This window comes from Ailuropoda melanoleuca, chromosome 1, assembly GCF_002007445.2.
Source record: "Ailuropoda melanoleuca isolate Jingjing chromosome 1, ASM200744v2, whole genome shotgun sequence".
Classification (NCBI taxonomy): domain Eukaryota; kingdom Metazoa; phylum Chordata; class Mammalia; order Carnivora; family Ursidae; genus Ailuropoda; species Ailuropoda melanoleuca.
In genome coordinates this window covers 99,345,430-99,371,917 of record NC_048218.1, presented here as the reverse complement: position 1 = coordinate 99,371,917, position 26,488 = coordinate 99,345,430, and the positions used below count along the sequence as shown (strand labels likewise).

The 26,488-nt window shown below is 41.6% G+C and overlaps 1 protein-coding gene across 6 annotated transcripts in view; it reads left to right on the top strand.

Moving 5' to 3' along the window:
• The window catches only part of OTOL1 (otolin 1), a 191,707-nt gene that overhangs the window by 26,513 nt on the left and 138,706 nt on the right, over window positions 1-26,488 (top strand). For 2 of the 6 annotated variants that reach the window (XR_004626348.1, XM_034663538.1), the window contains exon 3: window positions 22,273-22,375. The exons of the other annotated variants lie outside the window; for them this stretch is intronic. The gene's annotated coding sequence lies outside the window, so the exon portion shown is untranslated. The remainder of the gene's footprint in view (window positions 1-22,272; window positions 22,376-26,488) is intronic. 6 annotated transcript variants of the gene reach the window in all.

Here is a 26,488-nt window from a genome sequence, read left to right as displayed (position 1 = left end):
TATTTTCCTGTAAAAGGGAACAGGTGCAGTTGGTTTGGCCCTTTACTGTTACCCCTTTCTTCCTGCTTTGAAGTGGACAAGTTCTCTGGAGATGCAAAAGTCATCTTGTACCCACAAAGAGACAGCCACGGGGGCAAAAGTCAATTTATGAAGAATATTGAGCAGAAATAAAGCAAGAGTCTAGGCCCTTGGGTGCAGGTGAGTAGCTAAACCAATTGCCATTAACTACCTAGGTTTGATTATACGAGACAAATAAAACCCTTCGTTGTTTACATCATGGTTGTTTGGCTGTTCTGTTCCTTGCAGACACAGGCATTCCTAATTGATTCATTCTTCTCCCCTCCCCTCCATTCATATATGCACAATGCTTCTCACTATTTCTATACTTCCCTTGTCTCCCAAATTACATCAACACCCCAATTCAGTTCCTACTGGATGATGTTTGCAAGGCATGATACTAGCATTTGGAATGCAGGGTCCTATAAAGATGAGCAAGACAAATTCTTTGTGTTAAAATGTCTTGTTATCCAGAAGGGAGGTTAGATAGCTGCACACAATAATTGCAACACGAAGTAGAGCAAAGACAACGCACAGGTTGTTATGCAGCATTCAAAGCAGGGCTGACATCAACGCCGTTGCACCTGGCTCCTGGCTGGAGTCATCAGGAGAGATTTCTTGGAGAAGGAGGAATTTGAGATGAGCCTTGAATGTTGGATAACATTTTAGAGGACTGCTTTCTAGAAAGAGGTACTGGTAGGAGGAAAGGCACAGAGGCAGAAAATGTAGAACATGTTGGAGAGTGAAGGTTCTACAGCCCCCCCCCACCCCCACTGCAGACCCACTGGCCTCTTTGGTTCTTCTAGTGAGCAAGCCAGTCCCAGCCCTGCACCCTCACATGTTCTCCTTCTCCTGCTCATGGCTCTCCATTCTTCTCCTGTATGTGGCCATCTGGGACAGTTGTTTCCTTAGAGAGGACGTCTCTGGGTAGCCAAAGACAAGTCCATCTGCCATTCTGTCTCTTGTACTGGATTCTTTGCCTTTACTAAATTTAGATGCTCATTTGTTTAGGCATTGTTAATATTTATTAAAGACCTATTGTATTTGAGACATTGGCCTCACCTAATAGCTATATTAGTGAATAAAAAAGTCAAGGGGCACCTGGGTCGCTCAGTTGGTTTAGCGTCCAACTCATTTTTTTTTCTGATTTTTTTTATTTTTTATTTTTATTTTCTTTAATTCTTTTTATTATATTATGTTAGTCGCCAAACAGTGCAACCCTGGTTTCTGATGCAAAGTTCGATGATTCATAAGTTGAGTATAACACCCAGTGCACCATGCAATATGTGCCCTCCTTACTACCCATCACCAGTCTATCCTATTCCCCCACCCCCTCCCCTCTGAAGCCCTCAGAGTCCATAGTCTCTCATGCTTCATTCCCCCTTCTGATTACCCCCCCTTTCTTTATCCCTTTCTTCCCCTACCAATCCTCCTAGTTCTTATGTTCCACAGGTGAGAGAAACCATATGATAATTGTCTTTCTCTGCTTGACTTATTTCACTTAGCATTATCTCCTCCAGTGCCGTCCATGCTGCAGCATGTTGAGAACTCGTTCTTTCTGATAGCTGAGTAATATTCCATTGTATATATGGACCACAACTTCTTAATCCAGTCATCTGTTGAAGGGCATCTCAGTTCCTTCCACGATTTAGCTATTGTGGACAATGCTGCTATGAACATTGGGGTGCATATGGCCCTTCTCTTCACTACGTCTGNACTACGTCTGTATCTTTGGGGTAAACACCCAGTAGTGCAATGGCTGGGTCATAGGATAGCTCAATTTTTAACTTTTTAAGGGACCTCCACACTGTTTTCCAGAAAGGCTGCACCAATGTGCATTCCCACCAACAATGTAGGAGGGATCCCCTTTCTCCACATCCTCTCCAACAATTGTTGTTTCTTGCCTTGTCTATCTTTGCCATTCTAACTGGCGTAAGGTGGTATCTCAGTGTGGTTTTGATTTGAATTTCCCTGATGGCTAATGATTTTGAACATTTTTTCATGTGTCTGTTAGCCATTTGTATGTCTTCATTGGAAAAGTGTCTGTTCATATCTTCTGCCCATTTTATGATTTGTTTATTTGTTTCTCGTGTATTGAGTTTGAGAAGTTCTTTGTAGATCTTGGATACCAGTCCTTTATCTGTAGTGTCCTTTGCAAATATATTCTCCCATTCCGTGGGCTGCCTCTTAGTTTTTTTGACTGTTTCCTTGGCTGTGCAGAAGCTTTTTATCTTGATATAGTCCCACAGGTTCATTTTATCTTTTATTTCTCTTGCCTTTGGAGATGTGTCGTGAAAAAGGTTGCTCTGGCCGATGTCATAGAAGTTGTTGCCTATGTTCTCCTCTAGAATTTTGATGGATTCCTGTCTCACATTGAGGTCTTTCATCCATTTGGAGTTTATTTTTGTGTATGGTGTGAGAGAGTGGTCAAGTTTCATTCTTTTGCATGTAGCTGTCCAATTTTCCCAGCACCATTTATTGAAGAGACTGTCTTTTTTCCACCGGATGTTTTTTCCTGCTTTATCAAAGATTAGTTGCCCAAAGAGCCGAGGGTCCATTTCTGGGTTCTCTATTCTGTTCCATTGGTCTATGTGTCTGTTTTTGTGCCAGTACCATGCTGTCTTTGTGATCACAGCTTTGTAGTACAGCTCGAAATCCGGCATTGTGATGCCCCCAGCTTTGTTTCTTGTTTTCAAGTTACTTGGCGATTCGAGGCCTTTTCTGGTTCCATACAAATTTAAGGACTATTTGTTCCAGTTTCTTGAAAAATGTTATTGGTATTTTGATCGGGATAGCATTGAAAGTGTAGAGTGCTTTGGGTAGCATGGAAATTTTAACTATGTTAATTCTTCCAATCCATGAGCATGGAATATTTTTCCATCTTTTTATGTCTTCCTCAATATCTTTCAAAAGTGATCTATAGTTTCTAGCATATAGGTCCTTTACGTCTCTGGTTAAGTTAATTCCAAGGTAACGCATGGTTTTTGGTGTTATTGTAAATGGGATGGATTCCCTAATTTCTCTTTCTTCAGTCTCGTTATTCGTGTATAGAAATGCAACTGATTTCTGGGCATTGATTTTGTATCCTGCCACCTTACTGAATTGTTCTATAACTTCTAATAGTTTGGGAGTGGATTCCTTGGGGTTTTCCATATAGAGTATCATGTCATCTGCGAAGAGAGACAGTTTGACTTCTTCTTTGCCAATTTGGGTACTNAATTTCTCTTTCTTCAGTCTCGTTATTCGTGTATAGAAATGCAACTGATTTCTGGGCATTGATTTTGTATCCTGCCACCTTACTGAATTGTTCTATAACTTCTAATAGTTTGGGAGTGGATTCCTTTGGGTTTTCCATATAGAGTATCATGTCATCTGCAAAGAGAGACAGTTTGACTTCTTCTTTGCCGATTTGGATACCTTTGATCCCTTTTTGTCTTCTGATTGCTGTTGCAAGGACTTCTAGTACTATGTTGAATAATAATGGCGAGAGTGGGCATCCTTGTCGTGTTCATGATCTTAAGGAAAAGGCTTCCAGCTTTTCCCCATTGAGAATAATATTTGCTGTAGGTTTTTCATAGATGGAATTTATGATCTTGAGAAATGTACCATCTCNTTCCTTTGGGTTTTCCATATAGAGTATCATGTCATCTGCAAAGAGAGACAGTTTGACTTCTTCTTTGCCGATTTGGATACCTTTGATCCCTTTTTGTCTTCTGATTGCTGTTGCAAGGACTTCTAGTACTATGTTGAATAATAGTGGCGAGAGTGGGCATCCTTGTCGTGTTCCTGATCTTAAGGGAAAGGCTTCCAGCTTTTCCCCATTGAGAATAATGCTTGCAGTAGGCTTTTCATAGATGGCTTTTATGAGATTGAGAAATGTACCCTCTATTCCTACACTCTGAAGGGTTTTAATCAGGAAAGGATGCTATATTTTGTCAAATGCTTTTTCTGCATCTATTGAGAGAATCATATGATTTCTGAGTTTTTGTTTCTGGATAAAATCTAAGACACTGATATATTTGCGAATGTTGTACCGCCCCTGCATCCCAGGTATGAATCCCACTTGGTCATGATGGATAATCCTTTTAATGTACTGTTGGATTCTATTAGCAAGGATCTTGTTGAGGATTTTGGCATCCATATTCATTAGAGAAATCGGTCTGTAATTCTCCTTTTTGAGGGGGTCTTTGCCTGGTTTGGGGATCAAGGTAATATTAGCCTCATAGAATGAGTTTGGTAGCTTTCCTTCTGTTTCTATTTTTTGAAATAGCTTTAGGAGAATAGGTATTATTTCTTCTTTGAATGTTTGGTAGAATTCCCCAGGAAAACCGTCTGGGCCTGGAGTTTTATTATTTGGAAGGTTGTTTATCACTGACTCAATTTCTTCATAGTTAATTGGCCTATTTAAGAAATCTATTTCTTCCTGTTTCAGTCTTGGTAGTTTATAGGTTTCCAGGAAGGCCTCCATCTCTTCCAGATTGCTTAATTTATTGGCATAAAGCTGTTGATAAAAGTTTCTAATAATCCTTCCAATTTCATTGGTGTTGGTTATGACATCTTCTTTTTCATTCATAGTTTTATTAATTTGGGTCTNTTTGGACAAGTTTTGCCAGTGGTCTGTCAATTTTATTAATTCTCTCAAAGAACCAGCTTCTAGTTCTGTTTATCTGCTCTACTGTACTCCTGATTTCTAATTCGNTCTAGTCCTGTTGATCTGCTCTACTGTGGTTCTGGTCTCTAATTCATTGATTTCTGCTCTAATCTTGGTCAACTCCTTCCTTGTCAGTGGGTTAGGCCTGTCCCTCTGTTGCTGTTCCAGCTTCTTGAGGTGAGAATATAAAAACTGCATTTTAGATTTTTCTATTCTTTTGAGTGAGGCTTGGATGGCTATGTATTAACCCCTTAGGACTGCCTTTGCAGTATCCCAAAGGTTTTGGACCATTGTGTTTTCATTCTCATTGGTCTCCATAAATTGTTTAATTTGATTTTTGATTTCCTGGTTTATCGAATCATTCATGAGCAGGATGGTTCTTAGTCTCCAAGTGTTTGAGTTTCTTCCAAATTTTTCCTTGTTGAGTTCCAATTTCAAAGCGTTGTGGTCTGAGAATATGCAGGGAATAATTTCAGTCTTTTGGTATCAGCTGAGACCTGTTTTTTGTCCCAGAACATGGTCTATTCTTGAGAATGTTCCATGGGCATTAGAATAGAATGAGTATTCTTTGGTTCTGGGGTGTAGTGTTATATATATATCTCTGAGGTCCAACTCGTTGAGTATGACATTCAAAGCCTTTGTTCCTTTACTGAGTTTTTGCAAGGGTGTTCTGTCTATTTCTGATAGTGGGGTGTTGAGGTCCCCTACTATTACTGTGTTCTTATCTATATGTCTCTTTATTCTGGTTAAGAGTTTGCTTGTGTATCTTGCTGCTCTCCTGTTGGGGGCATATATATTTATAATTGTCATCTCCACTTGTTGGATACATCCTTTAAGAATAATATGCCCTTATGTATCTCTAACTATAGTCTTTAGTTTTAAATCCAATCTATCTGATATAAGAATTGCTACCCCAGCTTTTTTTTAAGGTCCATTTGCGTGAAATACGGTATTCCATCCCCTTACTTTCAGTCTGAATGTATCTTTGGGTTCAAAGTGAGTCTCTTGTAGACAGCAATTGGATGGGTCATGTCTTTTTATCCAATCTGCAACCCTGTGGCGTTTTATGGGAGCATTCAGGCCACTTACATTGAGACTGAGTATTGAGAGATATCATTTTAATGATGCCATGTTGCCAGTAAAGTCTTTGTTTCTATAGATTGTGACTTTCTGTTCTGTATTACTCTTGGGGCCTTTCCACCTTTATAGAACCCCCCTAAATATCNTATGAGAATTGCTACTCCAGCTTTCTTTTGAGGTCCATTTGCGTGGAAGATGGTACTCCATCCCCTTACTCTAAGTCTGAATGCATCTTTGGGTTCAAAGTGAGTCTCTTGTAGACAGCAATTGGATGGGTCATGTCTTTTTATCCAATCTGCAACCCTGTGGCGTTTTATGGGAGCATTCAGGCCACTTACATTGAGACTGAGTATTGAGAGATATCATTTTAATGATGCCATGTTGCCAGTAAAGTCTTTGTTTCTATAGATTGTGACTTTCTGTTCTGTATTACTCTTGGGGCCTTTCCACCTTTATAGAACCCCCCTAAATATCTCCTGTAGGGCTGGTTTCGTGGTTATGAAATTGGTCAATGACTGGCGATTCTGGAAGGTCTTTATTTCTCCATCAATTCTGGCAATGACAGCCTTGCTGGATAAAGGATCCTTGGCTGCATGTTTTTCTCTGAAAGAGCTTTAAAAATGCCCCCCCCCAACCCCTTTCTCTCATTCCAGGTCTGTGTAGACAGGTCTGATGTAATTCTGATACCTTTGCCTTGGTACGTGAGAGATTTCTTTGCCCTGGCCACTTTCAATACTGTATCCTTGGATCTAATATTTGCGAATTGCACTATGACATGACGTGGCGTAGGTCTGTCGTGGTTGAGCTTGGGAAGGGTCCTCTCTGCCTCTTGGACACGAATGTTTGTTTCCCTTGCTAGATTAGGGAAGTTTTCAGCTACAACTTGTTCAAATATCTCTTCTAGACCTCTGTTTTTCTCCACCCCCTCGGGGATGCCGACGATTCTGACATTGGATCGTTTCATTGAGTCAGTGATCTCCCATAACCTACATTTGTGGGCATGGATTTTTTTAAGTCCAGATTCTATTTTGCTTTTTCTTCTACTAACCCATCCTCCAATTTGCTAATACGTTCTTGTGCCTCAGTGACCCTGGCCGTCAGAGCCTCTAGTTTTGACTGCATTTGGCTCATAGAATTTTTAATTTCTGCCAGCTCATAGAATTTTTAATTTCTGCCAGATTCGCTCTCATTTCCGTGCTTAGAGATTCTTATTCTCAATATCGTTTTCGTTAATACTTTTTTCAAGTCTACACATCATCTTGACCATTGTTACTCTGAATTCCATTTCTGATAATTTGGTTACATCCATATCCATTAGTTCTGTTTCTTTGCTGGGGGGGGACTTCTCCTTCTCGTCATTCTGATGAGGAGAGGTTGCGGGGTTGTCCAGAGCCCAAATTATTGACGAGTCCCCAGGCCGTGCGCCCTTGTTTTATAGGGATCTTAGGGATGTGGGCTTCTTGATTTTTCAGCCTGCCTTCCGGGGGAGGGGCCTGCCACGCTGATAACTCAGGCAGCCCTTTTTGGGTAGAGTCTCCGTGTCCCCTGTGAGTTGGAATGGAGTTGGGCATGCTGTGAGCTGGTGTTTCCAGGCTTTTATTCTCTGGCAGCTTTCCCTGGCAGTTTGCTGTGCCTCTTCTGAGAGTCAGAGCAGCAGTGGCCGAATCTCAGCCTCTGTCTCAGAACAGAGGGATCGCGGACCGTTCTCCACTGATGTTCTGGCCTCTTTAACTCTGTTACTGTTGGTGCTGCTCAACCCTGCAGCATCCCGGGATGTGCGCCCCACACCCGGCATTCCAACCCTCACTTCCAGGGCCGGTGCGTCTCTGTCCTTTGTGTTTCTAACTCCACCAGCCACCAGCCGCCCCGTGCGCACTCCCGGAGCTCCCGGTCTCAGTCTGGTTCCAGTGAGCGCACTGGAGGTCCTTTTCAGTCTGGTGGTGCATGCTCCCTGCTCACGGTCCCAGTCTGCTCTCTCGCGGGTGCAGGTCCTGGAGCCCTCCCGCTCCCCCGTGCAGGTGGCTACCCGCTTCCTGGCACCCGAATGCGGTGGCTCCCTCCCCCTTCCGTTTACCTTCCGATATTTGTGCGTGGTTTCACGGCTCCCCGCTTCATACGTCAATACTCAGCACTGGAGATGTTCATTTGTAGAGATCCAGATTATCTTCCTGTGTCTCAGGCTGATTCTGTGGATGTACAGGCTGGTCTGGTACCTATCCAGCTTGACTCAGGGGACCGGCTGAAAAAGAGTTCCCCTACTCCTCCACCATCTTCCTCTTTTTCTCTAGCATCCAACTCTTGATCTCAGTTCAGGCCTTGATCTCAGGGTTGTAAGTAAAAAAAAAAAAAAAATAGTCAAGCCTCATGTCTGTACATGCAGGTAATGAGACAGATGATTAACAAACATAAAATTGTTATATATTGTGTTAAATGCTAGGAAGGAAAGAAGGGTAACCTGGGAGACACCTGGGGGCTGGCAGGAGATCAATTCTGTTAATGACAGCACCTACTTCAGAGGATTTTGTGACGATAGTAAAGATGATATGCATAAATAGCTAAACAGAGTGACTGGCACATAGTCAGCACTAAAGTTAGTAATAACAGTCTGTGTGAGTGAGTAAACTGTCATTGCTACATATATAAGAAAGAGCATGAATCAAAAGTCTATAGCTTGGTGAATTTTTTAAAAAGAGTTATTTATTTATTTATTTATTTATTTATTTATTTCAGAGAGAGAGAACACTCGGGGGAAGGGAGAATGCTTGAGCAGACTCCTTTCTGAGCACGGAGCCCAACACAGGGCTTCATCCCAGGACCTGGAGATTTAAAGTATATATTCTGTTGAAAATATTGATAGGCAAAGAAATAGCTTTGGGTCTATTCTTAAAATTTGGATTTGACCAATTAATTAAAATTAGAAGTGTTGATTATATTGAAATAAGAAATATTAATTCTTGTAAGTCTTAACTGAGACTTAACTGCTACAGAAATGATTGCTATACAATGTATCAAATGTAAACAGTAGTATAGCAAGAAAATAAGTGGTCATAAATAATTACACAACAAAAGGAAAAATCAACAAGGTGAAAAGACAACCTACGGAACAGGAAAAACTATTTGCAAACCATACATCTGATAAAGGGTTAATATCCCAAATATATCAAGAAGTCATCCACCTCAATAGCGAAAACCCAAATAATCCAAGTAAAAAATGGGCATAAGATCTGCACAGACATTCTTTCCAAAGAAAATATACGAATGGCCAGCAGGTACAAGCCAAGATGCTCAGCATCACTAATCGTCAGGGAAACGCAGATCAGAGGTGTCACCTCATGACTGTTCAAATGGGCGTCATCAAAAAGACAAGAGATAACACATGTTGGTGAGCATGTGGAGAAAAGGGAACCCTTGTGCTCTGTTGGTGGGATTGCAAACTGGTACAGGCACTGTGGAGAGCAGCATGGGGTTTCCTGCAAAAAATTAAAAATAGAACTACCGTATGACCCAGCAATTTTACTTCTGGGGACATGTCCACAGGAAACAAAAACATTAACTTGAAAAGATACCTGTGCCTCCATGTTCACTGCAGCATTATTTACAGTATATATATATGTATATATATATGAATATATGTACATATATCATTTACAATATATATATGAAAATTATTCAGCCATAAGAAAACAAGGGAATCCTGTCACTTGTGCAAACATGAATGAACCTTGAAGGCACTATGCTAAGTGAAATAAGTCAAACAGAGAAAAACAAATACTGTATGATCTCACTTATATGTGGAATCTAAAAAAATAACAACAACAACAACAAAAAACCCAAGCCAAATTTATAGAAAAAAAGAACAGATTTGTGATTACCAGAGGTCGGGGATGGGGAGAGGGGGAATTGGAAGAAGGTGGTCAGAACTTCCAGTTATAAGATAAATAATTAGTAGGGATGTAATGTATAACACGGTGATGATAGTTAATGTTGCTGTATGATATATAGGAAAGTTGTTAAGAGGGTAAATCCTGAGAGTTCTCATCCTAAGGAAAACAATTATTTTTCTTTTCCTTTTTATTCTGTATGTGATGATGGATGCTAACTAAACTTATTATGGTAATCATTTCACAATATATGTAAGTCAAACCATTTTGTGATAAACCTTAAATTTATACAATGATGTTAATTGCATCTCAGTAAAGCTAGAAACAACAACAAAAATTTAACCAGTAGTAATAATCCAGACTCCCTTTTCAAAGATTCTGCATACACAAAGAATGGGAAAATATTGTTATAAGATTTTGCAGCATACAAAAGCATTTGATCCTAATTCGTCGTCATCGACACCCCTTTCCTCTCCAGTAGTGATGGGCCTAGGTTCTCTCGTATCAGCTCAGTAGGTTTATTACGTGAGCCATAACGCACACGTGTGCGGGGTAGGTACTGAATGCCAACATCCGCGGAAGGCTGCTTTAGTAAGACACAGATTTCAATGTTGTAATCATTTACTAGGCTTTTCCTTCTTTTTTTCTGAGATGGATCCTGCTATCTTCCTGGTGTTTTTTTCTCCAGGTGGAATGGATGAGTTGAAAGGTAGCCAAGTCTTGTCCCTGGCTGCTAGGAGAGGCGATAACCAAGGTGAGGCAGGAAAGCCATTGCGACCCCGTGTGCTCCCAGGGGCGGGATGACGTCGGATGCTCTGCCGGCAGCTTGCCGACACAGACCAGGTTCTCTAGCATCTCCCTGCAGGACCTTCACCTTCAGCTGAAACTGCCAACCCTGCCGCAACATGGGCAGTCCCAGTCTCAGCTGGGCTACGCTCTCGCCTGCGGCTGCAGTGTGTTGATTTTCATTGCTGCGTCGCATCCCATGGTGTGACCGTGCCGCAATTTATTTATCCATTTCACTGTTGATGGATTATTTTTAAATGTTTGTCATTTCACCAGGTTGCATCTCCACACAGGGTTCAAAAGATTTTTGTTGGATGAATGGATATTGAGTAGGTGATGTGAGATAATAGTGGAAAAGCGAATTAGTGCCATATTGTGGAGAAATGTAAAAGTCTGGTAAAAAGTTCTCAGTAATTTCTTAGGCAAGAAGATTTAGGGGGAAGAGGTTACAAGCATGAACTATGGTGGGGATGCCTGGCTGGTAAAGCATGCCACCCTTGATCTTGGGGTCGTGAGTTCGAGCCCCATATTTAGTATGGAGTTTACTTAAAAAAAAAAAAATCATGACCTATGGAGCCAGACTATTTGGGTTTAATGGCCAGTTCTACTTACTAGCACTTTTTAGCTGTGTAACCTGGAGCAACTTACCTAATATCTCTGCCTCAATTTCCTTCTCTAAAACAATGGGTGTCATAGGGAGATTGTAAAGATTAAATGAGTGAATAGGGGCGCCTGGGTGGCACAGCGGTTAAGCGTCTGCCTTCGGCTCAGGGTGTGGTCCCGGCGTTATGGGATCGAGCCCCACATCAGGCTCTTCCTCTCCCACTCCCCCTTCTTGTGTTCCCTCTCACGCTGGCTGTCTCTATCTCTGTCGAATAAATAAATTAAAAAATCTTTAAAAAAAAAATTTAAAAAAAAAAAATAAATAAATGAGTGAATAGTTAGAAATCGCTTGGGCCAGGATCCAGCACACGGTAAATCCTACAGCAGTGATTGTGAAGTAGAATGAAGGGCTCCACCGTCGGTGTTTGAACAGGAAGTGCTATTGTTGGAGCAGAGTGAGGCTGGACCAGAGTTCCAGCTGCGGCCACTGTTCTTATCAGGAGGCTGATGGCCACTGACGCAAGGGGTGTTACCTGTGTCAGAAACGCTAGCGAGCAACTCACAGGCAGAGAAACTGCTTGAAAATGGGGCTGGCAAAACCATAGTTCAGATTCCATTCTCTGCCTCAGCAGAAAAGCTGTGAATGGGTGGTTTGGAATTATGACCTGTAATTAGAAGACTTTCGTCTTTTATAACCATCAGTTAACGAACGAACGGTAGTTAGGCGGAATTTCAGACCAGCAGAAGAGGGATTTTTTTCCTTCCCACTGAAATGACACAATGCAAGAGTCTCCCTCTGCCCCCTGGTCTCTTGAGATTTGCAGGAATTTCCAGCAGAAGTTTCCTGCCGTGAAGTTGTCTACGTTGTGCTAGGTTATCCCGCTGGAGCCAAACTACAGAACAGTGAATATGTAGGAGTCTGGGAGGAAACAGACACTACACTCCAACTGTGTAATTTGACAAGAGTTTAAGAAAAGGACCGTTTTACAGAATTAGGAGATATAACAAAGGTAGTGCAGAACCCTGAGTCTTGCGAACTTGCGAAGATCTGACCACCCTAGACCTGGGCGAGGAGAGCTCACCAGCACCCAGAGAGGGCTGAGGACAGAAGCTGTGAGCTTTGGTACAGGGGACATCCAACCAGTGGTTCCCTGGTAAGGAGGGAACCGTGAGAATGCATCCTGGACATTCCTCTTACCCCGCCCTCCCCACTCTGCCAGTTTGCCCATTGGTGGAACTTTCCTGGAAGCCGGAAGGCACAAGAGTCCACTGATGCAGTTCATTAAGGTCAGCCTTCCCAAGACACAGAGCAGATGAAGTCCATGGAGGCATGGACCTCGAGGGACAAATAATGGGTGTCCCACAGAGACAGAAAACCATGGCATTGGCCAGGCAGCCATTTCGCTACTTTCAGGGTCAACGTAATCTCATAAAACAGCTATGATTAATATGAATAGTAATAATTGGCACAGTAAAAACGTGCCTTTTATCTACTGGGCATCCCCTGTGCCAGGCACGCGCTCAGTACATTGCATGCTTTAGTTCACTAAATCTTCACAATATTCCCATAGTTAGTGTCACTGCTATTTTGCAGATTAGGAAAACTGAGGCATTAGGGAATTAATGGACTAGCCCTAAGTACCGTAGTGCAAAGGAAGCACCTGAATGAAAATGGAGTCCCATGCTTTCTGAAGCCAAAGTTCATGCCCTTTATACCACTTGAGTAATCCACTGATCCCTTTTATTTACGCATGCAGTTCAAGTGTTTCCTACTCAGTTAGGTGAATCTATTTATATATACATTGAAACAATACAGAAATTATAAAGTCAAAGTTCAATTTAGTCCTTCCCATCTTTGTCCCTTAAAATATTTCCCTTCTCAGAAGTTCTCAGAAGTCTGTTGATGCTGTGGTATGTCTCCTTTCAAACTCTTTTTTCTATGCATTTACAAATTTACATGTACATATGCAGCTATTCTATTTTTACATAAATAAGATTATTTTGTTTATAATTTTCTTCAACTTTTAAAAAATTAACTGACTTTTATTGATGTGTAACTGACACACAATGCTCCATTAGTTTCAGGTGTCCAACAGAGTGGTCTGACATCTCTGGACATTATGCTCGGGGCGCCCGGGGGGCTGTCTGTTGAGCATCCGACTCTTGGTTTCAGCTCAGGTCATGATCTTAGGGTTGTGAGATCAAGCCCCGTGTTGGGCTCCACAGTGGGTATGCAGCCTGCTTAAGATTCTCTCTCTGCCCCCGCCTCCTCTAAAAAAAAATAATAAAACTTATGCCAAGCTCTCCACAAGGATAGCTGCCGTCTGTCACCTTATGACACCGTTACAAATACTGTTGACTATATTCCCTATGCTGTGCATTTCATCCTCATGGTTTATTCATTCCATAACTGGAAGTCTGTACCTCCTACTCCCCCTCACCCATTTTGCTGACTTTTTTTTACCCTGGCTTTTTTCTCCTACGTTGGAACCCTCCATACCATAGTGACTTGAATTATTTTATGTGGTAGCTTAAATATGTATAGATATATAAGTACGTATAAAACCCCCTTGTGCTTCTAGGTAATGCACAACTATAAAACCCAAATGAATTAACAACCAACAAAATTTCAAAATAAAGCATTAATGTAATGCAGCTTAATGTAATTGAAACGATAGATGGCTGGGTTTAACAACAGGATGATGTTTTATTTTTTAGTTGTTGACTTGATCCTTTTGATTTTGAACACGATGGCCCATTTTTTATGTCATCATCATTATTTTTATTTTTTGTTTTAAACAATAAACACTATACTCTCTTTTGATCCTATGACCAATGAATGTAATAGAGCATGCCAAAACATACTGAAAATTTTACAAAGGACTATTGAACACAAATATTTTCCGTGTGTCTCTATAATTACACGTTCTGACAATAAACCTTTACAAGCTGATTGGTACAGAAAATGAGCTTGCGTCCTGAATGGTACTGGCAATCATACCCTTACATCTGAACTACTGTGCATAGTGTGACCCGATTCTCCAACCATTGTTCAGCTTTTGCATAGCACAAGATGAGGTAATTTGGCCTCCAGTTGTGCCTCGTTTCCATTCTAGATCTGTCTCCATTCTTTCCTTATTAGCCTCGTGGTTTAGAGTATGTTACCACATTTTGATGATGTCATGTCAGAATCCCAATTTATTAAGTAACTTAAGAAACTAAAGCATTAGTCCATGAAAATGTCTTTCAATTTTGAGTATCATTGCAAGTATCAAGATTTATCTTTATAATTGGCTAAAAAAAATCATTTAGGGACGCGTGGGTGGCTCAGTCAGTTCAGCGTCTGGTCAAGATTCCAGGGTCCTGGGATGGAGTCCTGCAGCGGGCTCCTTGCTCAGCAGGGAGCCTGTTTCTCCCTCTGCCTGCTGCTTCTCCTGCTTGTGCTCTCTCTCTCTCCAACAAATAAATAAAATCTTCTAAAAAATAAATAAAATAAATCATAATAATAGCAGCTATGTTGTCATTTGGGTATGAAGATGTGCCAGCTCAAATGCGTCCAGTTATGTCTATTAACACATAAAAGTTAAATGCTGTCCTTTCATATGATCAGGTGATAATAAGCTGATTGCAAACAGCGGTGCACATATGCAGACACTGGAATTAGTGGCAGTTTGTGGGTATTAAGTGGTCATCCAGACTGAACCAGAATATGCCTGTTATTTTTTCAAGAATTTCAACCATATGAAAATAAAGAATTAAAATAACCCCAAGGTATTTGTGGGTCTACTTCCCTCTCCCCAGTTACGTGTTAGTGAACATGCACAGTTTAAGAACCACTGTGCACTATGCTTTATGTTCCTGCGCGGGGTATAAAGGCAATCAGGATTGGGGGCAAGGACGAAAGAATTGCTAGAGCCAAGAATTTATAGAGTTTCTATCTGCTGCTGGTAAGGAAGTTGATGTTAAGAAAGGGATACTGTGGTCTGTGTGGGTTTCTGCCTCCCCAGTCCCCAACCCAAGAAAATATTTATCCTTTCTTCAGATAGGCTTAGACTAAATTCTTTCTGTGGACGTCTAGGGCCTGAAAGACTGATGTCAACCTTCCAAGTTACCACTCCCCTAGTTGGTACTGTGGCTTGAGACCCTTGTTTTCTGTTCCAGGATATACTCATTTCTGTAAAAGGTAGGAGGGAAATCAATAATGCTGGTTGTATGGTAATGGCATCATAAATGTATTACCCGGCTGTATAACTCACCCAGGTGGCATGAGTGCCAGAAATGTGTTTTGTTTCTAGATCTTTTCTTGTGATTCAATATGGGTGTATCCCATTGAAAAAAAAGTGTCCCCTTAAAATGCTACTTTTTCAGACTAGTCAATAGTTAAGAAAAATACAAAGGGTTAATTTTTCCTTTTTTGCTCTCCTTCTCTCTCCTTTCCTCCTTTCTTTCCCCCCCCCCGCCTCCTCTCCTAGTCCTTCTCTCCTTCCTCCTTCTTCATTTTTCTGGAAGATACCCTTTAGGTTACCTCCTTTCACTCGGAAGTATGAGACAGACATTCCCAAGTTGATAGATCTCATTGAGGCAGAGCTATTGCTAGACAAGGATCTCTAAGACTCCCAGAACAGTGCTCGCCATACTAAGCATCTGCTAAGGAGCATAAATCAATAATATATTAATGAACACTGAGCCTTATAGAATAATTTATCCAATTAATAAATATAGAAGGAATGAGGGAAATCTAAAATCGACATTGGGCAAATACCATGGTAATAACAGTTGCAGGCAAGATCCACTGATGGATAAAGTCAGTGGGTGAAAGCTGGAGTAGAAACAGGTTATTAGCAAAATCTCAAAGTATCTCCCCCATTGTATTTATCAGTTATAAAGGAAATATAGTAAATTGCAATGGAGAAGCCCAGCAGATGCCACAGTAACCAAGTGGCCAAGGTCAATGTCACTGGCACTGAGACGTATTAATATCACATACCCCTTGATATCACATACCCCTTCATATACCGAGGACAAATCACTTTTGTAGTAATCTTGTCAAAAAGGCCTAAAACCTCTGTTTAATCATGAGAAAAGACCAGATAGTTCCAAATTGAGGAACATTCTACAAATACCTGTCTAGTACTCATTAAAAAGTCAAGGTCATGAAAGATAAGGATAGACTGAAGAACTGCCACAGGTTAGAGGAAGCTAAGGAGACAACCAAATGCAATATGGGATCCTGAATCGATTCCAGAACAGCAAAAGGACATTAAAGGGGAAGAGTAAATACATTCAAGTAAGAGCCATAGTTCAGTCAATAGTATTGTACCATGATTCATTTCCTGGTTTTGATCATCGTGTTATGGTTGTACAACATATTAACATTAAGAGAAGCTGGGTGAAGGGTGTATGGAAATTCTCTGTACTGTTTTTCCAACTTTCTGGCAAGTCTAAAATTATTTTATTTATTTATTTTTTAAAGATTTATTTATTTTAGAGAGAGAGAGAGAAAGAGAGAATGAGGGGAGGGGCAGAGGAAGAGGGAGAGAGAATCTCAAGCAGACTCACACTGAGTCCTGAGCCCAGTGTGGGACTCTATCTCACAACCCTGAGATCAGGACCTGAGCCGAAACCAGAGTCAGCCACTTAACCGGCTGCGTTGCCTAGGCGCCCCTAAAATTATTTTAAAATAAAAAGTTAAAAACAAGAAGAAAAGAAGAAAAAGTACTCAGAGCAGAGACTCTCTTTTGAGAAGGGTAGAAAAAATTTCAATCTTTAGGGCAAATCTTTAGAGTGTCAGGTGAGTTGATGGGATAAAGATCTTTGGGAACATTTGTGTATTGTAGTTTGTGTGAGGATGTGTGAGGAATTTTATTGATTTTATTTTGTCCTCCCTTTCCCATTTTCGGCTAAAATATCCTGCTTTTCCTTGGTCAGTGTGATTTGAAAATTGTGTTGTATTTTAAATGTTATCATTATAAAATTCTGAGCACACAATTTTTCCTGTTGGCAACTCATTTCAAACTTTTATAGGGAAATAAAATGAGTTTTGCTTCCCCCAGTTATCGGTGGTAGTCTGCTTTTAGGGACTACATCTCATCTTTTAAATGAGTCACAGTTGTATCCAAAACCTGGTAAAATTAATCAGTCAGCAAATGTCTACTTACTGCTTGCTGAAAACACATAACTGGAGTCCTCAGTGAGCTCACAACCTCTTTGGAAAACAAGTAAATATAGAGAAAGCAGGGCAAAACCCACAGTGAAGCCCTGAACGAGGTTGTGTGGTGCAGAACTTAAGTGCTGTGGAAGGAGAGGGGGTGGGGGCTTGCAATGGTCACAATAACTTTCCTGCATAAGAAATTATTTCAATATAGGGGCGCCTGGGTGGTACAGCGGTTAAGCGTCTGCCTTCGGCTCAGGGCGTGATCCCGACGTTATGGGATCGAGCCCCACATCAGGCTTCTCTGCCTGAGCCTGCTTCTTCCTCTCCCACTCCCCCTGCTTGTGTTCCCTCTCTCGCTGGCTGTCTCTATCTCTGTCAAATAAATAAATAAAATCTTTTAAAAAAAAGAAATTATTTCAATATAAAAAAAGGAATTATTTCAATATCAAAACATCAAGTTGTACACATTAAGCATATTACAGGTTTTATATGTCAAAGATATCTCAGGAAAGCTGTTAATAAGAATAAATTATTTGATCTCAGTCTTGCCTTGTGGGCAGAATTCTGTAGACGGTGGAGAGGGAAAGGATTTCAGATGGGGAGAGAGGAAGCCAGCCAGCCAGCACTCGAGCGATCAATGCCAAGCACAGCTGGCCTGGCGTAGCCAGTGGATGTTGACCTGAAGTTTGCCCAGTAGCCAATAGCAGGGGAAGGAGGGGGACTGAATTATGGAGATTCTTGAAAACCAGGTCAAGAGTATTAGATTACAAGCCTGTGGCAGGTAATAGAGTCTTCACATGTTTGGGAATAGGGAGTCTGTTGTAATGATCTAGATGGGACCTGAGGCCTTGCTAGGTTTGCATGTTGATAGTGGGGATGGAGAATGGACATGACACAGAATATATGGAGACATTCAAGATTTGATAAGTATGAGGGAAATGGAGAGGAGTCATAGAGGACTTGAGAATTTTAGGCTCAGGTAAGTGGATGCCAGTATTCCAGACAGCAGGAAATTCAGGAGGCAAAGGAATTCAGGGGAAAATGACATCATTTTGATATAAAGTTTGAGATAATTGTAAGAGAGTTGAATGAAAATGTTTTAGTAATAGTTTTATAAAGTCGTTCACTCATTCATTGAAAAAACTATCGTGTTTTGTGCCAAGAATTATGCTAAGTGCTGCATATCTTATCCCAGGGGAATCTGGTAGAGATAGACATGTACACTGTGATTGTAGGGAGAGTGAAAAGGCTCTAGGAGAATCAAGGCGGGGCAAGTTTCTCAAGGTGCTGGGACTCTGAGACTACAGGTCAGATAAAATATGGAAGATCAGAAGATGTTGAAGTTATCTGCAAGAAATGGTAAGTGAAAGCCAAGATGGGCTAAATCCAATTTTAATGGAAGCAAAAAGGCAGAAGGTCAAGGTTGAGTCTTGCTGAGACACAGAGAGAATAGGAAAAAGTCAAGTATCAGCGACAGGGAGAAAGTACTGGAAAAGTTGCATGAGAATATATAGTAGTGGTGNGGTTGAGTCTTGCTGAGACACAGAGAGAATAGGAAAAAGTCAAGTATCAGCGACAGGGAGAAAGTACTGGAAAGTACTGGAAAAGTTCACAGACACGGAAGAGAGAGTTTCAGGGAGTTTGCCAATTGTTTGAGTTTTGGAACAGCTTTGAGGCACTGGTTTCAGTGGAGCCAAAATAGCAGAGGTCAGAGGATCTAGAGAGAAAGTGAAAGCATGAAGCGCTCGTGTGAAAAATATGGTAATAAAAGAAACCTGAAAAATGGAAAGTAACCAGACAGGGCACCAACAGAGTAAAACAAAATCTTCTCCATTCATTTAGTCCATTAAAAAAAAAAAGTGCTGATTCAGTTGCCAGGCACTGTGATGGCTACTTCGTGTACATTTTCTCTTTTATTCCTCACAACTTTTTGAGTGAATAGCATCTCTTCAGCAAACATTTATTGAGGGCCACTTGGTGCCAGTAGTGTTTCAGGTGACAGGGATACAATAGTGGACAAAAAAAGACGGTTCCTGCCCCCGTGGTACTTATTGTCTAAGGGGAGAATTGACATGAAATAAATTATGTCATGCATTATGAAAAATTGAAAAAGGAACAAGGCGTACTGTTATGGGACTTGTAGTCATTCAAATAGGGCTGTGCTCCAGTTCACCTTTGTCCTATGAACACAAATTTTGCTAAACAAATTAATAAAGGAAAGGCCACGACATCTTTATGAAAAATGTTCTAATTTGCAGAGAAGCGTGCAAATGAGCACACTGGGTTTGCTGTCACTCTTAGGGCCACTCTGATTGTGGGCCCTGATGTTAGGTGGCTTCAAGTGAAAATTTGCTCTGCTGCCCTCCCGAGTCTTCTGATTTATCCGAGGCACCTTATCAAAGCCAAGAATTAGGCGGAGAGTGTACTCTGAAAGCAGCGGAGCTGGTGTTTAGCGCTGAGCCTGGGAAGCTGGATCAGGTTGACCGAATGCCCCCGCCACCCCAACTCCTGGGGACAGCCTGGAATTTAGAACTGCAGACATGTCTTACCAGGAGCGGGAACCATGGAGTTTCCAGGCACTATTCCCACACCAGGCTCTGGAGTTTCCCACTTGGTCTTTTTTTTTTTTTTTTCCTTTTTAGAGATTTTATTTACTTATTTGACAGAGAGAGAGAGCAAGCAAGCACAAGCAGATAGAGGGAGAGGAAGATGCAGGGAGCCTGATGTGGGGCTCAATCCCAGGACCCTGGGATCATGACCTGAGCTGAAGACAGATGCTTAACCAACTGTGCCACCCAGGCTCCCCACCTCTGACTGGCTTTATTGTTGTTGTCGTTGTTGTTTTTAAGATTTTATTTATTTATTTGAAAGAGAGAGAGAGGGAGAGAGAGAGAGAGAGCACAAGCCGGGGTGGGGGGCAGTGCAGAGGGAGATAGAGAAGCAGACTCCTCGCTGAACAGGGAGCCCAATACGGGACTCAATCCCAGCACCCTGGGATCACAACCTGAGCCAAAGGCAGACGCTTAACCGACTGAGCCACCCAGGTGCCCTGGCTTTACTGTTTTTTCTAAGTTGGTTTCCGTCTCTGGAGGAGTGAGGATCTCACCATCCTGAATAGGTTTCACCATTATTTCTCCTACCTTTCCATCTGGGAGGCAGGTAACTTCAAGTTTCCAGGATATATGACCATCTTTAAATCAGATTGACTTTGGAGCCTGGTTTGAGTGTCCCATTATGGTAATTAACCCAGAGTCAGCCCAGGCTTTGAAGAAGTGAGAAGCAACCATGTCCTCCTTGCCATTTCTTCTCTGAGCTTCTCAGTGCTCTCAGGTCTTATAGGTAAATGTGTCTTACTTGTATCTTTGCATGTCTGTGTAATAAAGTCACCATCATGGTCAGGTTGGAAGGTATTCATTATTATAATTAATTTGAAAAATATGGCTGTTGAATGAAAGGCATGATCACTGAACCAGAAACAAATAAAAACAAGATTCCAATGCAGTCCCTTTTTATTTTCTTTGATCAGTGGGCTGTCCTGTTGGCCCAGCCATCCTGAAACTAGGGCTCAGCCTGTGCAAGTAGAACCAAGCTTTATTTGTCTGAAACTCACCAAAATCTAGCATCTTCTCCTTCATATCCTCACGGAGTTACCGGCTCATTACTTTTGGTTTATTGGAAAGTCTGAAGGTCTTGCCTGTAAGAGGGAACAATTTCCCTCACTCTCTGGTGCCCTGAAATATTTTCTGTATTCCTAATCAAGAATTGTATTAAATCATTCCCTCCCTTTCTAACAACCCAAGAAAATCACCTGGAAGTGACATTTTAAGCCTTCCGTATGTAAAGGAAGTTACCACAGTTAGGACAGGACTGCACTTTATTCTTGGACGTAACTTAATGGGTTTTTTTGTTTTTGTTTTTTTTTAGTTTTGGGGAGGGATGGTCAATTACATTTATGAAATAATGTATTTAAGAGGGGGGCTGCATGACTCAGTTGGTTAAGCATCTGACTTTGGCTCGGGTCATGACCTCAGGGTCCTGGGATGGAGTCCTGTGTCCAGCTCCCTGCTCAGTGGGGACAGTGGGGAGTCTCCTTCTCCCTCTGCCTCTGCCCTTCCCCCTGCTCATGCTCTCTCTGTCTCCTTCTCAAATAAATAAATAAATCTTTTTTTAAAAAAAGAATGTATTTTAGGGTTCAAGCAATATAACCAACTGGAATGGGAGAATGTTTATATTGGAGAATAAACTGATTTTAAGGTGGCCGATTACTATTTATTCTTTAATGTGTAACTCAGGCATCATCTCAGTTAGAAAGCCTCTGAATTTTCCCACGCCCACCCAAGACACTGGCTGGGCAAACCAGGATGTATGGTCACCCTCTGTAAAATTCTGTCTAAATCTCAAAGTGCTTTACCACATGCATTGATTTCTGACTGTCACATGGAATCAGTAAATAATAGAATGCAAAAAAAAAAGTATGGTATAGGGGGATGATTGATACAGATGTTCAGAAGAAGATACCATTTCATCCGATGGTTAAGCACATTTCCTCTGGTGCAGCCTCAGTTCAAATTTCAGCTGTCTCAGTGATTGTGTAACCTGGAACAAGTCCCTTATACCATCTGTGCCTCAGCTTGCCCCCTCTGTAGAATGGGGATAATAATAGTGTCTCCCTACATGGATTGCTGTGAGGATTAAGTTACTTACCTGTGCACAGTGCTTAGACAGTGCCGGACACGCAGTACATGCTACAAGTGTTACCATTTATTACCACGGCGTAAGCTTGGCCAGCTAGAAGAGGTAGAATGGACTAGGGCGTCCAGGTAAGTGTGACTGCGTAGACAGCTATATGCCAATATGTGTGTACACAGTTTTCACATGGCTAGAAAGATGAGCACTTAGGTGGTGTAAACATTTGTTTTCATTTTATTTCTGCTGGTCTCCTTCCACTGTATTGGGTTGGGACAGTAATTCTCTGGGGTTCGGCCCAGTGGAAATTAAGCTTCACTTTGCTTCTGACCTCCTGATAGACATTGATAAGTTGATAATGGATTTCTTTCCAGTGAGCTCATAGAGCCTCAGAATGCTTCTCAGCACGCCCTCCAGGAAGGCCCTGCCAGTAACTGAAGAACCAAAAAAAGACAAAAACATATGTACCATTCCTAGGTGAGTGCCTCATCTCACAGCAGAGAAACCTGGAGCCTAGAGAAGCGAAGGGACCTGCCCAAGGGGACACACAGCTACCAGAGCAAGAACGAGAACTTGGGTTTTTCTACTGTCCGATTGCATTTATCTTTTCATCATCCATCACTGGTATTCATTTTTCTATTACACATTATCACTTGGTTAACTTATTTCTAATTAGAATGGCTTCTGTCACCAACTACATTGGTATGGATTTAGATGGCTTAAAAATACGCATGTGTGCGTGTGTGTGTGTGTGTGTGTATTGTCATAAGGTCAAAAATAACAGAAGTAAAAGCAGGGATCACCTAAGTAGTAGTTAGTAAAAGCTTATTGGCACACACCAACATGACAGTTCTCAAACCGAGAGCACTCAAACCAAAACATGGAATGAGACTCCGAGGTGTGTTGTTATAAAACAATTTATATAGTAGAAAGGCAGTGACTCTGTATTCTTCACAGTGATTGGATTATAATATAATTTTCTGAAATGATGGGGAATTGGTTAGTGGTTATCTCATATCAACTTCGGGAAACTGCCGTGTTTATGATTTCCGGAGGCATAAGCAAGAAATGACCTAGTCAAGTTAGTCCTGCAACATGAGCTAAATTAAGTTTGCTTCTATGACTAAACTGGTTTTGTCTTCTCAGGGAATTTTTAAGGCTGGTCTCCGTTTGTTTTTGACTTTTAACCATCTCCTATGTTATGTACCTATTACGTGAAAGACGGGTAGCCGCAAGTAATTTTTAATTACTTTTAATTACAAAAGGAAGCAAGGTACAGTTACGCATCCAGAAGATACCGTGGTGCCTCCCAACGGCACGGGAAACGGAGAAGCCTCGCTGGCTCTGCAGCAGGGCTGATGACACTATCTGCCTGGTTTAACCAAATTATTGTGACATGATCTGGTACTCGGGTTGCAAATGAAAAGGCTCCACCAAGCTCATCAGCGGCAGACTGAGTGTACTTAGAGCTTCAAGCCTAGAAGCATAAATTGTGATATTTTACTGCTCTTAAATGATGCATGATGAAATGATTGAAGACATCATTACGTGGAACAGAATCCGGTGGGGAGTGTGATGTTCTTAACTATTTAGCACTTTAAGCTCTTAAGAGAGTGTTAAGTACTTTTACAGAAAAACTGTAGGGAAGTGATATTTGTTATGATTAAGACTGTGTCTAGAGAAACAGTGGAGCCTTGACCCTCTCATAGACATGTTTGGGGAACCGGGCAAGTGGGAAAGAGTTAAGTGGAGTGTCCAGCTTTAAACTTGTAATTAGCGCTTAGCGAAGCCCGGTAAAGGGGTTTAGTCTAGGCTGCATATTAGAATCACCTGGGGGAGCTTTTTAAACTACCACACTGGAGCCCCCTTTAGGGACTTTGATTTAATATTCTGGGTGGGGCCAGGCACTGGTGGTTGTTAAAACTCCGAAATGCTTCTAACGTGTGGCCACCGATGAGAACCAACGGTGTGGTACTTGAGTAAATTTGTCAATTAGCCTTTAAAAATCCTCCTTTCAGCAGTGAGCAAGCGGGGGTTGCTGTGAAGAAAAAGTGTAGGAGCCAAAGAGGAGTAACAGGTAAGAGAATATAAGAGAGGGTCAGTAATTTCTCAAAACCTCCACCTACTCGTTCAGAATTTAAAAACTCTCCGTAGAGGTGAATCACTCAATACAAACTCTAAGGACAGATCATGCTTGAGATAGGAATCGATGCTTCCCGAACTGGAATTGTAAAAAGGACTTAATTCATGCATCAATCTGTTCATTTAATGAGCTTCCACAACATTACATGGGGCCAAAAACACAAAACACAAAACACACACATACACAAAACACGTGGTCTGGGCTCTGCCAAAGCGACTGGCACAGGACTGTGGGAACTGACACAGGAGAGACCCAGAATATGCCTATGTGGTTAATGAACTTTTCCTTTTTCTCTTTCCTTTGGAGCCAGTTAGTTTTTCTGGCTCAGGGAAATGCAGTTCCAGGCTGGGAGGATGGTAATGCCTTTGTGTAACAAGGTGTAGGAGATAAGCTACCAGAGGTTACATCAGACACTTGTCTGTTGGCTAGACCGGGACAGGAACCCAACTGCTTCCCAGTCCTCCTAACCCCAGTCCTTTGTGTTCATCCAGTGGTGAAAACCGAGGTTGCTGAAAAGGACAGTGAACCCTTCCTGGGGCTGCAAGTAAGAGTAGGCAGGGGGAGGCTGCGAGGAGGCATGGGGGAGGGGCTGCAGAGTAGGCATGGCTCCCGAAATGCAAGGTGCAAGCTGAATCCCCCAGGAAGACCTTTCCTATAAACCCACCACCCATGCGATGAGCTAGGTTTTCTCAACTGAATCTGAGGTAAAGGACTGACTGATTGCCCTTTGGGATTTTGTGTGTTTGCTTGTTTGTTTTTAATTTATGGACTGTCTTACTTTTCTCCCATAACAAACAGTGATGGTTAGTGCAGGGGTACAGAGAATTTCAGACAAAGGTCAGGTTCCTATGAATAACCAGGGAAAGCTTCAGGAAGCTGTGATGCTGAGAGTCACTGGAATTTCATAGACTAAACTTTTTAATTTGAAGACTGTCTGGAGAGACCCAAGTCCATTCCCTAATTTTCTAAGGAGGTTATTGATTTTGAAAAATAGTGACATAGAGGGGTTGGGATGGGTGAGACTCTGTGAAACTTAGAAGCCAGGCCATAGGGGAGGGAAAACGGAAGACCCACTGGAGGGTGGAGAGAGGATCAGCTGCCTGATTATTCAGCAGAAGATTTATTTTAACCATGGGCAAAGATGAACTATTTTAACAAAAAAACTTAAATATTAATATGAACAAGATGTAAAACATTTGGATATGGCTTGTGTTGTGAAATGGCTTGTGAAAAAATATATGAGATCAGGGAAGTTCTGTAAGGGCTGAAGATGGAGAAGAGACATTGCACTTTGCTTGGAAGTGCGACCTTCCCAGTATAAACTCAGAAAACAAAAACAAAACCTTCCTCCTTTTTCCTTCTTCCCTCCCCTTCCCCAATCTCTCTGTCTTTTCTTCCTCCTTGTCCCTTTCTCCAGTCTCACTGCTGAGTGGGAATCCAGGCTGAGTGACATGGGGCTGTCCTCTGTCGCTGCATTCCTAACGATCAGGATGATGCCATCCAGGGAATTTACCCACTGCCGTGGGTGTGGGCGTGGGTGTGGGCGTGGGCGTGGGTGTGGGTGTGGCCATGGGCGTGGCTGCAGGCGTGGGCGTGGCTGTACCCGGCAGAGGCTGGGAGGCTGGAACCTGGGGCGCTCTCGCCTCCATTTTGCAGTCTCCCCTCCCCCACAATCAGACATCTGGGTTAAGTGCTGCCTCTGTTAGGAACAAAAATACAATAATAAAAAGCAGCAGTTTGAATTTTAAATTCCATCTGGAAATGATTAGAAGTGTGAATTTTGTTAATGGAATACGTCATCATTGTTCACAAAGAGCTACAGAAATAGGCTTTTCCATTATAGTAAAGGCAACTGTAATTTTTTTTGGAACTCCTTCTGCCTCCTATATCCTCATAATTTCTAACCAAATAACTGAAATTAAAAATTGGTCAGTCATGCTCTGATAACACTACTATTGAATCTTCTCAATACAATTACTTTCACTGTTGTCAGCGTAATAATTCAGGAATGAATCCAAGAGAACCCAAGCCCTGAAGTTTGCTTTGAAAGCCTTTTCAAGCTCTAGATTTAGTCTTGGGATAATTTCATCCCTAGGAACAACCATGCTACTGATATTTTGGTGAGTCCGTTTTGATGATGCAAAGTACCTAGAGGGTAACATTCTGTTTCATGATAGAGAATTGGAGTCCTTTCTTCCAGTTAGAAGTGTAAGGACTGTTGATGAGATACAGTGGAAAAAATAGAAAAAACATATGAAGCTGGCTTCCTTCCTTCAACCTCTCTTAAGATAGTTAATCAGCTCCGGAAGTAACTTTACCAAAATGAGAAGTTTCTTTTGGAGTTTAAAGAAAAAAGTTTTCAGTACTTAATGGAATTACTATAAGCAGGATGTGTTAACTTGCTAGCTCCAAAATATATGTCACATCTGAGACCATCTGTGTCTCTG